The 15,347-nt window shown below is 48.2% G+C and overlaps 1 long non-coding RNA gene across 1 annotated transcript; it reads right to left on the bottom strand.

The window, feature by feature from the left end:
- Positions 1–1,898: 1,898 nt before the first annotated feature.
- Positions 1,899–14,824, bottom strand: LOC122460492. Its single transcript, XR_006281817.1, has 5 exons — positions 14,278–14,824; positions 13,533–13,675; positions 11,996–12,251; positions 6,005–6,267; positions 1,899–2,084 (listed from the first exon to the last, which is right to left on the bottom strand). It is a non-coding gene; the product is annotated as an uncharacterized LOC122460492 (long non-coding RNA).
- Between the last annotated feature and the right edge of the window lie 523 nt (positions 14,825–15,347).

The following is a 15,347-nucleotide window of genomic DNA, read 5'->3' as shown; positions in this document are numbered from 1 at the left end:
GATCACACTCGGGCCAACGGCGTCAGCATGATCCTATGATTTTAGGGCTCACATAACAAAATCTGATTATGTGGTGAGCTAGTCTGGCCAGACTCCTGTTACGTTGTTCTCTGGGTACCAGGCAAATCATTAAAACCAGAGATGGCCAAGCACTGTGGTTATTTGCGATCACAATAACCCAGGCTGCCTGAAGCATGGAAAAGTCCACATGTCCCTCTGTTCTGGCCTCAGATTTAGGGACTCGCCCATCTCCATTCAATGAGCACTCTCTTTTTCTGCTGCACAGAGCACTAAGGAAAAATGCCTTCTCCACACCGATTCACGAAGGAGCTGCACACCCATTTTACTTTGGCTCCTCTGGGACCCCTTCTCTATCATCAGTTTTTAATTCGATCTTTGCTAGTATGCGTGCAAAAGAAGCTTTTATAAATCAAACTGCAACACTCTATTACATTTACAACCCCTGGGCCTCCCTGCTCGCAGAGGCAAGTTTTGATGAAGCTGTGTGATCACAGAAGGCACAACTGAATCAAGTTTATTAGGAACATAAAACATACTCTTCTGGGATCCAATGGCATAATCCTGGGCCTGATCCTGCTTCTGTGAAGCCAGTGGCAGAACTCCTGCAAAGGGACCGGGACAGGGCCCATTTAACCCTGCCTTGCCATAGTCAGCAGCAGCAAAAATAAAGATCTCAAAAGCTGAGTGGGTGGTCTCTGCACAGGATTGACATGGCAAAAGTAGGGTTTGGGGCCTTGGCTTGCTGCTAAGAAATGTGAGTTGTTTACCTCACGGTAATTACCACTTGTGATGAGGTAAAAATACAGCCCGGACAAGTTTGTGTTTTACCTCAGGTCAACAGCCCTACACGCAGTGTCAGATTAATGCATAAGCTAACTAAGCTACAGTTTAGGGCCTCGCAATATGAGGGGCCTCTGAAAAAGAAAAAAATGACTTCATTCAAATTTTATCAAAATCGGTTGATAAATAAAGGAGATACGGGAAAAAAGATTCTCTCTAAATATAGACATTTTTGTCCAAATATGTCAAAAATATACACATCTGGCTACACAAATACCCTTACCCTATCCTTACCTCTCACTAATTATTCATTATTGACAGGCGGGAGGCCAGGGCTCAGAAAAAAAAGGATAATTGCACTTGTAAAATTAGTATTTCTACGACTAAGTCTGCTATCGGTCTTCTAAGGCAGTGTTTTGTTGGCCAGCTGCTACTGGTAAAATTCTGACCGTGCCTTCAGAACATTTAAATAAATAAATAAATAAATCTCAGGGCTGACAACATCAGGAAAAACGTGAGGTCGGAGATGGCAGTGTCGTGAAGCCATCCTGCCAACCCTCACCTCCATGGTCTGCCCCCAACAAACAGGGCAGAATCTCCTTTGGGCACGACCATGCAACCCTCTCGGGGGGAAGGTGCTGCTTAGAACATGCAGCAGGTTAGAACTCAGCCACATGCAGGGGGACAGGCCTCAGCTGCTTTCAGAGCTGCCGGGGATTTCTCCCAGCACAGCACACTTCTCAGTTTTCAGAGCCTGCACCATAAACAGCACGGCTGTTCAGCAGCCCGTCTGAGCTCTGTAGGCTGCTCACGCATGCCCCTTCCCACAGCTACAGTTCTGTCTCAGGTGCAATTTAATGTTTGCTGGTGGAGACTGCAGAACGTGCCAAGAACAGGGGCTCTGAGCAGAAGATCCAAGGGACTAGAGGCCTGGAGGGGACATGGATCTTCAGGACATTTGCCTTTGCGATGTGAATCAGTTTTCAAATCTTCAAAGGGCAGTGCTGCTCAGCCTCTGGGTCTGCTTGTGTTTCCACGCCTATGTTCACAGCACACAAACAGAGAAGCTAGATGAAAAAAAAATCAAACACTTTTGCTGGGAGGCTGCAATGTAACATAATTTATTCTCAGAATCCAGAACGACACCACACAGGAATCAAAAAGAGAGAGAGAGACAAAGCAGGCTGCTCCCTAAGGTAGAGGCACAATTCACTCCACCTTGCTCGAGGCTGGCTCTTTGCAGACTGCTGAAGAAAGACGCAGATCACATGATTGTCTCTAGCCTGCAAGTGAGAACAGGAAACACCCCCATCACACACACACACACTCACTCTTTTAAAATAATAGCTTGTAATTCCATCAAAGTCCTCAGCACACAAGGAGCATAGGGAAGGCTCTCTCACTTTCTAAGCCCTGACACTCCCTGCTAGCTGTAAATCAGCATTAGAAGCTTTTTGGATCCATTTAACCTCTAAAGCAAGTGTTTTTCTGAGTCTTTTGTGGCTGATCCAGGCCTTTCTTTGCTGGCCTTTGTGTTTCTTTAGTGTTCCTTGTATAAGGAAATTATAAGGGAAGTTTAAACTGATAAGAGACAAGGATTTTTCATGGGAATATTTACTTGCAACTGTCTTTAGAGAAAGAGAACATTGTGCCATGAGTTGCTCTAGTCTGCAGCCCAGGGAGGAGACAGGCATCCATTCTCTGGGCTGGAAGCAGCTGGCATCAACAATTTAAGCGTCCAATACATCCCACACTAGGGCAGAAAATACTAAATGGGAACAAACTCAGAAAAGTGCATCCTAATGCAGCAGGGGCTTAATGATCCTAGACAAACAGGGCTCGGGGCCACAGCCCTGGGATGGAGCAACGCTGCAGGACAGCTGGGGGCAAGGGTAGGCAGGGAAATAGACTGGAGTTTGCAATGCAATATGGCTGCCATGAAAAAAAGCCATCATGTTGCAGGGTCATAGTCCTTCTCTACACAGCTGTGAGGCAGACTGCACCTGGAATAGTGCATGCAGCCTGGGGCACCAGGACCTTGGTCCTTGGCTGTGACCCTAAAGCTGGTTTAATTGGACCTGGCGAATCACCCTATTGTACATGCTCCTCTGGGGGCCCAGAGCTGGTGCGGTCGCTCCCATACCAGCCCTACCCCTGGAGCTGCTATGGCCAGACAAAGGTGGATGTTACTAGGGTTTCTTTCCACCCACCAATCAGCTGCTGTCCAGGGTCAATTAGAACAGCCCGCAGGCAGCTCCGAGTCTTGCCAGGAGCCCAGCCCAGGATCAAGGGAGCACACCAGTGGTATAAAGCTGCATCACCCCCCGTCTGAGCTGTGCTGTGTGGTGCACTCCTGGGCCACAGTCAAGGAGCAGGGAACCACGCGGCTAGAAACAGGCTGTCAGGCTTGGGAAGGGCGAGAGGGTTCAGCGAAGAGCAGCAAGAGCAATTGGGGATGGGAGTGTTAAAGGAGCGGGGGATGAGTAGATGATGATTGGGCCTGGAGGAAGCGAGGAGGTGACAACCCACAAACCCCCGGAGGGCATCAAGCCCAAGGAGAGAGGAGTTGTTGGGGGCACTACAAGGAGGTGCGTTACTAAAGTGCGAGGACAGAGTTCGGAAAGGGAAACCTAAAGCTGGATATTAAAAGCAGCTTCCTGACGGGAACCAGATGGGGTCCGCCAGGAATCATCCCCCAAGGAAAGGGGGCTGGAGTCAAGTAAATGTCCTGTAGGGAACATTCCTGTATTGGTCAGGAAGGGGCTTGATGCTCTAAGAGACTTTTCCCACTGTCGTGTTGGGTTTCTAAGGAAGTTGTTCCGGGGATTCCAGCACTGAGATTAACACTGGATGGCCCAATCCTGCCACAGCTCCAGGCCCCATTCACTGTGATAAAGCAATTGCAGTGCAAATGCCTTCAGTCACTCTCATTCATGACTGACCTTTCAGCTCCCAGGGCAAATATGCCTTGTAAACAGCTTAGTGTATACCCCAGCCCTGTCACATGAGATCAATTAGCAGAACTCCTGGGCTAGAAAGCAGCCACAGGGGTCAGGTGGCCTTGTCCTCCATTCATCTCCTTTCCAATTGCTGGGACGGGGAATCTGAATGAGAAGCATAGCTCTCGGGCAGCAGCGAGGACACAAAGAAAGTGTCTGAGGGTAACTTGTTCTCTCTCTCAGCCCACAGCCAGTCCATCCCACCTCACAGCGATAGTGTGCCTGTGGGAGGATTTCATAAAGCAATAAAGTAAAGAAGCAGCCACATCTCTCTGTGCCAAGCAAGTCAGGGAGGAGCTCTCCGTGCCCTGACAATGGCAGGAGTTATTAGGCACTCAAAGAATGCAGCTTCATTCTGCAACGTTGTATAAACCTGTTTCTGCCTGAGGAAGCACAAGCGAACTGCCCTTCGTGCGAGACACAGCAGATGGTGAAGGCAGGGGAAGATACAACACTCATTTCCTGCTTACTCGGTGGGGTATTAATTTCTGTTAGCAATGAGGACTAGGGCTATGGGTACTAGACATCCTAACATGCACATGAAAGCTATTTGCAAAACTGTATATTAAGACGAGCTCCCAGACTTTCATTGTCTAGGCGACTTCTCCCATATGCATCACAAGTCAACAATCTAGATACCATCCGACCGCTGCATAATCAAGGGTAGTAAGACGTCACAGTCCACTCTCTAATCTTCTAATTGTGCACTCCTCCACCACACATCTGACCGGCTGTGTCTCTACCCCGCAGTCATGCTGCAAAGATTGAGCTAAGCCAGTGGTTCTGAAATGTTACAGGAGGTTCTCAGGAAAAAATTCCCTAATGGTGGACAGAGCTGTCCCTAGGGACCCCAGCACAGGGCCAGCAGCCCAGAGCCCCTGGACGTCCAAGAGCTAAGCAGATCAAAGCAGGCACATCTATCACACTGAGGAGATTTAAACTTCAAGACTCCTTATAAGAAATGGAAAGGGAGGTGGATGTTTTTTGCTGTTTTTAAAATTAAATAGGCAGCTAGTATTGTTTTTCAAATTATTATGAAGAACAAGTTTAAGCTTTGTTGTAACGTGAGTTGTTTGCCTGGACTGCTCAAGATCTGAATGCTTGTGTAGGAGGAACGATTTGAGTTGGCTTCTTAAATCCCTTCATGCTGTTTCACATCTGATACTCCTTGATGAACCATAGGAGCCTTGTCTTATAACAGGCTTCATCAAAGTAATACAAGCTACAAAAGTGAGATCTTGGAAGAGAGTTGCCATTTTCATAATGTAATAAAAATACTGTAATGACAAATAATAATAAATAGTGTGTAATGAGCATGACATAAACAAATTTTGTATTTCCAAGATCACTGCTTTTATAATTTCTACTCAGGTAAAGGAGAAAATCCCTGGAAATATTCATTTTTAGGAGGGGGTTTGCAAGACTTGACATTTTAGTGAAAGGGGTTCACAGGTTGTTAAAGTTTGGGAACCACTGGGCTAAGCCAAACTTCCGCACTGGGATGGGCTGGGTCTAGACTCACGGACAGAGACTCACTGGGGCAGCATTGAAGGCAAAAATCACCTTGCAATCACAAGTGCCTCTTGGCTTTGGAGAGAAGAGACAGTGAAAGACCTTGGGGTGTGGAGCGGTATCTAAAAAGTGACTGGGTTTGCTGACATGCTTCCCAGCTTTGCCATTTTCCTAACAAACTAACAGCTGCACAAATAAATAGAAACTGGCAACATTCTGTCCTGACAATAGCTACATTTCACCTACATCAGAGATTGCCCATTTAGTCCAGGGTGGAAGTTCATCAGTGTTCCCAATGGAAACCTGCCTTTTGGCACTTCACAAGCGTGTCTTAAATGGGTGAATTGTCTTGAAAATTTCCATTTTTGCTTTCAACGTTTCTTGACTGAAAAAAAACTTTTTTCACCCAAGTGTCTATTTATCTCATGCTTGGGAAGAAAAGGCAATGGGGCTGCCATCAGATTCTCTGACTTTCCTGACCATCATTCCTAGATGGGTTTGGTGGAGGAGTCGGGATATGCTTTCAGACAGTGTAAAATTAAAATCATTTCATGAGCCATGCTAAATACCTTACCACATCCTCATTCATTGCTACAGTTTGTCAATGCACTTTTGTTGCAGAGGGTAAAATGCATTAACAGTTTTGCATTGGTAACTACATAGCTAGCTATCACGAGTAGCAAACTGCTCACCATCAATCTTTCAGTGGTGGTTGGATAGTTTCCCATCAGGAATTCCATACACAGATACAGCTATCAGCTCAGTTTTGGCGTTCAGCGTTCTCCCTTTCAAGCAAGGCACATAAGCAGTATAGGATGCTGTCCTCATTAGAGAAGCCTGGCTGTAACAGAGCTGTAGACTGCACACAAGCGGCTTGCGATGTCAGTGTCTCTCACTTAATCATTTTGCAAGTTCCATGCCATTCTTCTGCTTCAATTTATTAGGGCTCCCCTCCCTGTTGAAAAACAAACCATGGGATCTTCAGTCAAGTGGCCTGGATTTTGTTTGTATTGATTTGTCAAATTTTTCTGTCCCCCCTCCCTTAAAAAACACCATAAAGATCAAGTAGTTATGGCAGTGACCTGGTAACTTGGGAAATGTGGGGTCAGTTCCCAGCTCTGTCAGACTCTCTGGGTCACTTTGGGCTAGCCACTCAATCTACTCTGTGCTTCAGTTCTGCATTTGTAGGGGGTTAATACTTCCTTCCTCCCACCCTTTGTCTGGTTAGATTGGAAGCTCCTTGAGGAAGTGACTGTCTGACAAAAGGAAGAAAGGAGAGCAGCCGAATATGGATCCAGGACTTCAGAAAAGCAGACTTTGACTCCCTCAGGGAACGGATGGGCAGGATCCCCTGGGTAGGCTAATATGAGGGGGAAAGGAGTCCAGGAGAGCTGGCTGTATTTTAAAGAAGCCTTATTGAGGGTGCAGGAACAAACCATCCTGATGTGCAGAAAGAATAGCAAATATGGCAGGCAACCATCTTGGCTTAACAGAAAAATCTTCAGTGAGCTTAAACACAAAAAAGAAGCTTACAAGAAGTGGAAACTTGGACAGATGACTAGGCAGGAGTATAAAAATATTGCTCGAGCATGCAGGGGTGTCATTAGGAAGGCCAAAGCACAATTGGAGTTGCAGCTAGCAAGGGACGCGAAGGGTAACAAGAAGGGTTTCTACAGGTATGTTAGCAACAAGAAGATGATCGGGGAAAGTGTGGGTCCCTTACTGAATGGGGGAGGCAACTTAATGACAAATGATGTGGAAAAAGCTGAAGTGCTCAATGCTTTTTTTGCCTCAATCTTCACAGACAAGGACAGCTCCCGGACTGCTGCACTGGGTAGCACAGTATGGGGAGGAGGTAAGCAGCCCTCGGTGGTGAAAGAACAGGTTAAGGGCTCTTTAGAAAAGCTGGACATGCACAAGTCCATGGGGCCGGATCGAATGCATCTGAGGGTGCTGAGGGAGTTGGCTGATGTGATTGCAGAGCCATTGGCCATTATCTTTGAAAACTTATGGTGATCGGGGGAGGTCCCGGATGATTGGAAAAAGGCAAATATAGTGCCCATCTTTAAAAAAAGGGAAGAAGGAGAATCCAGGGAACTACAGCCCGGTCAGCCTCACTTCAGTCCCCAGAAAAATCATGGAGCAGGTCCTCAAGGAATCCATTCTGAAGCACTTGGAGGAGAGGAAGGTGATCAGGAACAGTTAACATGGATTCACCAAGGACAAGTCATGCCTGACCAACCTGATTGCCTTCTATCATGAGATAACTGGCTCTGTGGATATGGGGAAAGCAGTGGATGTGATATACCTTGACTTTAGCAAAGCTTTTGATACCATCTCCTACAGTATTCTTGCCAGCAAGTTAAAGAAGTATGGATTTGATGAATGGACTATAAGGTGGATAAAAGCTGGCTAGATCGTTGGGCTCAACAGGTAGTGATCAACAGCTCGATGTCTAGTTGGCAGCTGGTATCAACCGGAGTACCCCAGGTGTCAGTTTTGTTCAACATCTTCATTAATGATCTGGATGATGGGATGGATTTCACCCTCAGCAAATTTGCAGATGACACTAAGCTGGGGGGAGAGGTCGATTCAATGGAAGGTAGGGATAGGGTCCTGAGTGACCTAGACAAATTGGAGGATTGGGCCAAAAGAAATCTGATGAGGGTCAACAAAGACAAGTGCAGTCTTGCACTTAGGACGGAAGAATCACGTGCACCGCTACAGGCTGGGGACTGACTGACTAAGCAGCAGTTCTGCAGAAAAGGACCTAGGGATTACAGTGGATGAGAAGCTGGATATGAGTCAACAGTGTGCCCTTGTTGCCAAGAAGGCTAACGGCATATCGGGCTGCATTAGTAGGAGCATTGCCAGCAGATCGAGGGAAGTGATTATTCCCCTCTATTCGGCACTGGTGAGGCCACACCTGGAGCACTGCATCCAGTTTTGGGCCCCCCACTACAGAAAGGATGTGGACAAATTGGAGAGAGTCCAGTGGAGGGCAACAAAAATTATTAGGGGTCTGGGGCACATGATTTACAAGGAGAGGCTAAGGGAACTGGGCTTATTTAGTCTGCAGAAGAGAAGAGTGAGAGGTGATTCGATAGCAGCCTTCAACTACCTGAAGGGGGGGTTCGAAAGAGGATGGAGCTAGGCTATTCTCAGTGGTGGCAGATGACAGAACAAGGAGTAATGGTTTCAAGTTGCAGTGGGGGAGGTCTAGGTTGGATATTAGGAAACACTATTTCACTAGGAGGGTGGTGAAGCACTGGAATGGGTTACCTAGAGAGGTGGTGGAATCTCCATCCTTAGAGGTTTTTAAGGCCCGGCTTGACAAAGCCCTGGCTGGGATGACTTAGTTGGAGCTGGTCCTGCTTTGAGCAGGGGGTTGGACTAGATGGCCTCCTGAGGTCTCTTCCAACCTTAATCTTTTATGATTCTATGATTCTTGCTATGTCTTAGTACAGCACCTCACACAATGGGGCTTTGGCTGGGCTGGAGCTTGTGGGTGGTACCACAACACAAGTTATATCAGTAGTAACCAGTATCTTCACCACATGGGGCTAAGCCACCTAGCTGATGAGACGCTCTGCTAGCGCCCTGCCACGGATATTTATGCCAGCCCTGCCACCGAGGTCACAATCAGAATTCACAGCACTAGACCCTCATTTGCAGGTGTTCGGCAAGGCTGTCTCTGCTGAAAGCAAATGCTTGAGGACCATGAATACAACTGGCAGGCTCAGTTCATGGTGTGGAACTAAAAGAGCCATTCCTCAGGATGACCAAAGCGAAGCCCGCAGGTTGAATGAACTTGTCAAGGATGCCCGAGACCATCCACTTCCCACACAGAGACATGGCATGACCTTCATTTTAATTACACACATTTATAAAGTTCCTGTCACCACAGCACAAAGTTACATGATTTAGTATGAAAGCAAACAGCACGTCCCAGTCAAGACAGCAAACACGACTGCAATCTGTAGCCTCTCTGGGGCACGCCCCTTTATTAAAAGATAAGCCTGGCTGTATTCGGTTCCATATCATTCGTTATGGCCCTCAGGCTACTGATTAGTTGTCATTAAAATTGTCAGATGAACACAATTCCAAAACCCCTGCTGTACTGATCTAGCCAAGACAGCCTGAACTAGCTTCACCAATCAGCAGCAGTCATAAATCAGGTCAGGTTAGCACCTCCCAGTTTTATACTTAGTTCTGATCCTTAAACAGTGAAGTAAATTGATTTTTAGGAAGTTGATCAAAGATAAGAGACCGGTAAGAAAAAACAAGAGAGATCAGGATTGAGACAGTAATTGACTACTTTCTTCTACTGGAGGGGGAAATCTATGCCCTGGGAAAATGGCTGCAGATACTATGGTGCAAGCAAGAAAGTCACTCCAGCGTTTAATTAATTAGGATAAGTGTATATGAGCAGCAGAGACTTAGAATTCATAGTCCAACGAGTGAAGTTAATGGGCAGGGGCAGTGCTCCAACTATCTGAAACTATCTGAAATGTGATTATTTGCATTTGTATCCAAGCACCATCACAGCACATTAAATTGTGTACTATGCACTTTGTCAGCCTGCTTCAAGCCAGATGAGTCAGAGATTTAATACAACAATACAATACATTTAATACAACAATTAGAACCACAAGCTCAGCAGGCCCCACCATGGCGAGGGGCCACTTCCCTGCTTACCTCCTGGGAAAGCTCCCTTTCCTTGCCTGGCACTTTCTATTATTTACTATTTGCTTTGTGGCAGAGCCTAGAGGCCCCAGTGTCCCCCCGTGTTCTGGGCACTGGACAAACATGACAAAGAGACGGTCCCTGCCCCAAAGAGCTTGCCGCCTAGATAGTGCTAATATACATCCCCGCAATGAAAGCATTCTCCGAACACGGGCGTGGGAGGGTTAGAGCAGGTGTTAGAGCAGGTGTAGAGCACCTCAGTTCACAAACAGAGGCAGCCCTCCTCCCCCACAGAGAAGAGGCGGGCGAGGGGAGAGAGGCCAGGAATGCCCAGACCTGGCCAGGAGGTGAAACAGGGAGAGGTGCTGGTCCTGAGGCAGGGCGAGAGAGGAAGAGTTACTCAGGAAGGGGGTGCCACCTACTGTGCTATTTCATTTCAGGGAGCACAGCCTGGTCTCAGGTCATCTCGAGCAGATCGAGGGATGTGATCGTTCCCCTCTATTCGACACTGGTGAGGCCTCATCTGGAGTACTGTGTCCAGTTTTGGGCCCCACACTACAAGAAGGATGTGGATAAATTGGAAAGAGTACAGCGAAGGGCAACAAAAATGATTAGGGGTCTAGAGCACATGACTTATGAGGAGAGGCTGAGGGAGCTGGGATTGTTTAGTGTGCAGAAGAGAAGAATGAGGGGGGATTTGATAGCTGCTTTCAACTACCTGAAAGGGGGTTTCAAAGAGGATGGCTCTAGACTGTTCTCAATGGTAGCAGATGACAGAACGAGGAGTAATGGTCTCAAGTTGCAATGGGGGAGGTTTAGATTGGATATTAGGAAAAACTTTTTCACTAAGAGGGTGGTGAAACACTGGAATGCGTTACCTAGGGAGGTGGTAGAATCTCCTTCCTTAGAGGTTTTTAAGGTCAGGCTTGACAAAGCCCTGGCTAGGATGATTTAACTGGGACTTGGTCCTGCTTTGAGCAGGGGGTTGGACTAGATGACCTTCTGGGGTCCCTTCCAACCCTGATATTCTATGATTCTATGATTCTATGATCTCATCACCTATTGATGAATCAGTGACATCTGTCTATCTAGATCGGGGCGGCCAACCTGAGCCTGAGAAGGAGCCAGAATTTACCAATGTACATGGCCAAAGAGCCACAGTAATATGTCAGCAGCCCCCCACCAGCTTCCCCCCCCCATCCCCCAGCACCTCCCACCCAGCGACAGCCCCTGATCAGCAGCTTCCCCTCCTTCCCCGCACCAACTGATCAGCTGTTTCGAGGTGTGCAGGAGGCTCTGGGGGGAGGAGGAGGGAGGAGTGAGGGCACTGCAGCTCAGGAAAGGGGGCGGGAAGGGGTGGAGTAGGAGCAGAGCCAGGGGTTGAGCAGTGAGCACCCCCCGGCACATTGGAAAGTTGGCGCCTGTAGCTCCAGCCCTGGAGTCGGTGCCTAGACAAGGAGCCACATATTAACTTCTGAAGAGCCGCATGTGGCTCTGGAGACACAGGTTGGCCACCCCGATCTAGATTCTTACCCTGGTGATAGACATGAAGACTTAAATGAGGCAATGCATCCCAGTGGGGGCTGTCCAAGACTAACTTGACATGACTGGAGTTCCCTAGATCATAACGTGGTGTGGTGCCTAGAACACATCTGGGCTTTTAGAAGAGAACAGCTGGAGAATGAGCACCAATGGCTGTAGTGCCATGGCTAGGAGGCCTTCGCATTATGAAGCCAGCTAACCGAGAGCATGAGCAGGGGACATTTGCGAATGGCATTAGGTGTACTCCGTCATGGCCTGGCTCACATGTTTTGCAGCCCCAGGGTTATGAACTGTAACAAATTACAGCCTGGTCAGAGCTAGTATTGGGCAGCAATTTAATTCAGTCTGTGACAGCACATCAACGCCAGCCTATCCATCGCCAGAGCTCTCTTTCAAATCTTAAGCTGGACAGCGATGCTCTGGAGGAGTTTACGCAAGGCCAGCACCCCGCTTACCTCAGTTTGTGCCTGCATCATCTCCAGGTTCACTCTAGAGCTCAGTGAAATTCAGATCAATTGTACCATCACGCAGCCTGCCTTCCTTCAAACTCTGATTGCCTGGGAATGCCGTGTCCAATTATCTACCACGCGGCCTGCCCACCAGTCACATGGCACAGTTAGACGTGTGGTCAGGGCCTGGGAACCAGAACTCCTGTGTTTTAGTTCTGGCTCTGCCACTCAAGTCTCAACCTCTCTGTGTCTCAGGGAACATCTACACCATAAAATAAAACAAACAAAAAAACCCCACCGCAGCAAGTCTCACAGCCTCTCCCCTTGCAGGGTCCTAGAGCCCAGGCTGCAATCCGAGCATCAACACCGCAATTGAACAGCCCTACAGCCTGCGCCCCGAAAGCCCGAGTCAGCTGGCACAGGCCAGCTGCAAGTTTTTACCTTCAGTGTAGACAGACCCTGTGTCCCCATTGATAAGCTAGGGCTATGGGTACACGTGCCTCCTGCATTTGGGGAGGCTGGCCCGAGTGCAGGAAGCCCCCCCAGCATCCAGACAGTGGCTCCACACTGAGGCCCCACCCCCACTCAGCCTCCTCCCCCAAAGGCAGCGCCTTCTCCCATAGGTTCCCCCCGCCCGCCGAGTCCCGCCTCTCCTCCACACCCTTCCCCGGTGAGGCCCCCACCACTCGCATCCCTCCTCTTCTCCATGCCACCTTCTCCCAAGACTCCTGCCACTCACCCTCTCCACCCCTCCCCTGAGCCAAGCACTCCCCCCGCCCAATTTGAACAAGTACAAAAACTTGGGGGGAGCATTCACTGGGGGAAGGGGCACAGCAGGGATGGGAAGAGGTGGAGCACAGGCGGGAGCACCATGCCCAGGTGGTCCACACTGAAAGGCGGTGGGTCTGCAGCTGTGTCACAGGGGAGGCTTAGCCTCCCCAGCCTATTATACCCGCTGCCTATGCGTAGGATAAGAATACTCACGTCCCTCCCAGGGTGCCTGTGGGTTTAACTGATGTTTGGAGAATATTGGGAGATTAAAGAGGGGTCAGGGTGCTAGGTATTATTATTTACATCTGGCTATTTGTAACAGGCAGGGCTCTCTCTAGCCAAGGCCAGAAGAAATGCATGAAATCAACGCCCTTCCCAAGAACATTGGCATTCTCGGATCTCCTCTCCATTGTGCAAAGAGCATTCGCGCACACCTCTCTTTGCAAACAGAGTGGTGATGCGAGCACTGGTGCTGACATTGTGTTTTATTCACACAACAGTTACTCAGCTCAGGTTCATAAGATCACATACATACGCTCTCATGACAATCGGGAGCCAGCGTGTCCCGGAGTTTCATGCCTTCGGCTGAACTGGGCTACCTCCGGGGGTGCAGCTGAACTGCACTCAGGGCTGCCTGTTAGCCCCCTGCCCTCCCCACTGCCAGGCCTAGTCTAGGGGCTTGGAAGTGCTCAACATTAAAAGCCATTCAGAGCTGGGCAGTTAATTCCCGGCCTTGGTTCACAACATTTACATTTGGCAAGCCCGGCCTCACCTGCACCCAGACACATTTGTGAGCAGATGGATCCTGATGCACTGATCCTTAGCTTGCAACACCCAGTCTCACAGGTGGCCTTTGCCAGCTGGTGCCTCTTGGAGAACTGAAGACGCTCCTTCTTTCCATTTGGTCAGTATTTCCTTAAAAACAAACAAACAAACAAATCCTTAAGAAGTTAATGCAACCCCCCACCATCCTGATGCAACCCTACGTTGCACAGCTAAGTGCTCGAAAGCACCTTTCCCGGAGTACACTTGTGAGCCCCCAGACAAACAATGGAATTACAATAGCTACTTGAAAAAGGACCAAGGCCTTGCTCCCTGGAATAGATGGACTATGTACAAACAGGACCTTGTGGAGAAACCTTCAGAAATAAACATGGAGAAGAACCCAACTGTCAGACTAAAAGGCACTTGGAAGCAGGCCCCAGACACATCCCCTTGGTAAGGAATTGTTACCATGCTGTACAATTGCTGCCATTACTGGTTACAGTTTAACCATATCTTTGTTTCCTTTCTGTAGGAAATAGAAAACATATTGCATGGGAGGAGGCGACCAGGATTTTAAGAAGTGGCTAGTGACCCAATTACTGGTGGCCCAATTTGAGACGCCTTGAAGGGCCCCGATTTTCAGGCGATGTGTGCTCAGGACCTCCTGAAAATGGGACGCCATTCAAGGTGTCTCAAGTTGGGCACCCAAAATCACGAACCATGTCTGAAAATTGTGGTCTCGGCGAATTTACCTTGCCACGGTCCAAGCAAGTAACAGGCGAATTCAAGTCCTTGTGTTTGTGTGTTTATTGTGGGAGGCTCTTGCAGTAACGAATGGTTAGTTCTTCATCAACAGAGAAGGAAACTTCTGAAAAGGGGAAAGGAGATGATGAAAGTTGAAACGTGAAATTTAAGTTACAGGGGGGCAGTATGGCCTAGTGGACAGTGCACTGGACTGGGCCTCAGCAGATTTGGGCTCTATGCCGGGCTCTGCACTGATCTGCTGGGTGACCTTGGGCAAGTCATCTGCCTCCCCGTGCTTCAGTTTCCCCATCTGTAAAACCGAGGTAATACCACCACTCTCCTTTATATCACACTTTGATCTCCTGATGAAAAAGCATTGTAAAAGAGTTGTGTAGTATATCATTATTAAGTCTGAAAGCAAGAGGCTTCCCCACCCCTCTGGGAATGAAAGGCTATTTTGGGGTTAAGCTTTCAAAAATCTTTTAGCAGATTGTTCCTACAAAGCTTTAGAGGGGGACATGAAGGGACCAGTCCTTCTCATTGGACTCCCATGTTTTTGCAGTTTGAAGGGGATGATTTGAACTCTTCACAGACAAGAAATTACACAGAGCTCAGAGGATTAGAAACTCCCTCCTTTCCCCTGCTACTTCTAAAAAGCCACAGCTGTCACGACTGCATCTCTCACGACGGGCAATCAGGCCTTCTCGAAGCAAGCAAGCAATTGACAAAGGACAGTTTCCACACGCTGCTGATACAGAAGCAGTGAGACACACAACCAGGAGGTTTTTGATCAAGGGAAGGGACCTTGGGGCAAAGGAAAGATAAGAAAGAAAAATGTAGATACACTCAGATGGTTGTTCCCAATGCTGGCATATCAACATGGTAAGCAACACCTTCATTTTGCTGCACTTATACCTGTTGGCAAGCCAACCACCTTTTTGGCCTGAATACATACACGCTCATCGCAGGGCTTGTGAAACTCAATAGTCCACTCTTCACTGGTTAAGGATCCATGAAGTGAGCTGTAGCTCACGAAAGCTTATGCTCTAATAAATTTGTTAATCTCTAAGGTGCCACA

Source organism: Dermochelys coriacea, chromosome 6, assembly GCF_009764565.3.
Source record: "Dermochelys coriacea isolate rDerCor1 chromosome 6, rDerCor1.pri.v4, whole genome shotgun sequence".
NCBI classification, from domain to species: Eukaryota; Metazoa; Chordata; order Testudines; family Dermochelyidae; genus Dermochelys; species Dermochelys coriacea.
This window is presented reverse-complemented; position numbering and strand designations above follow the sequence as displayed.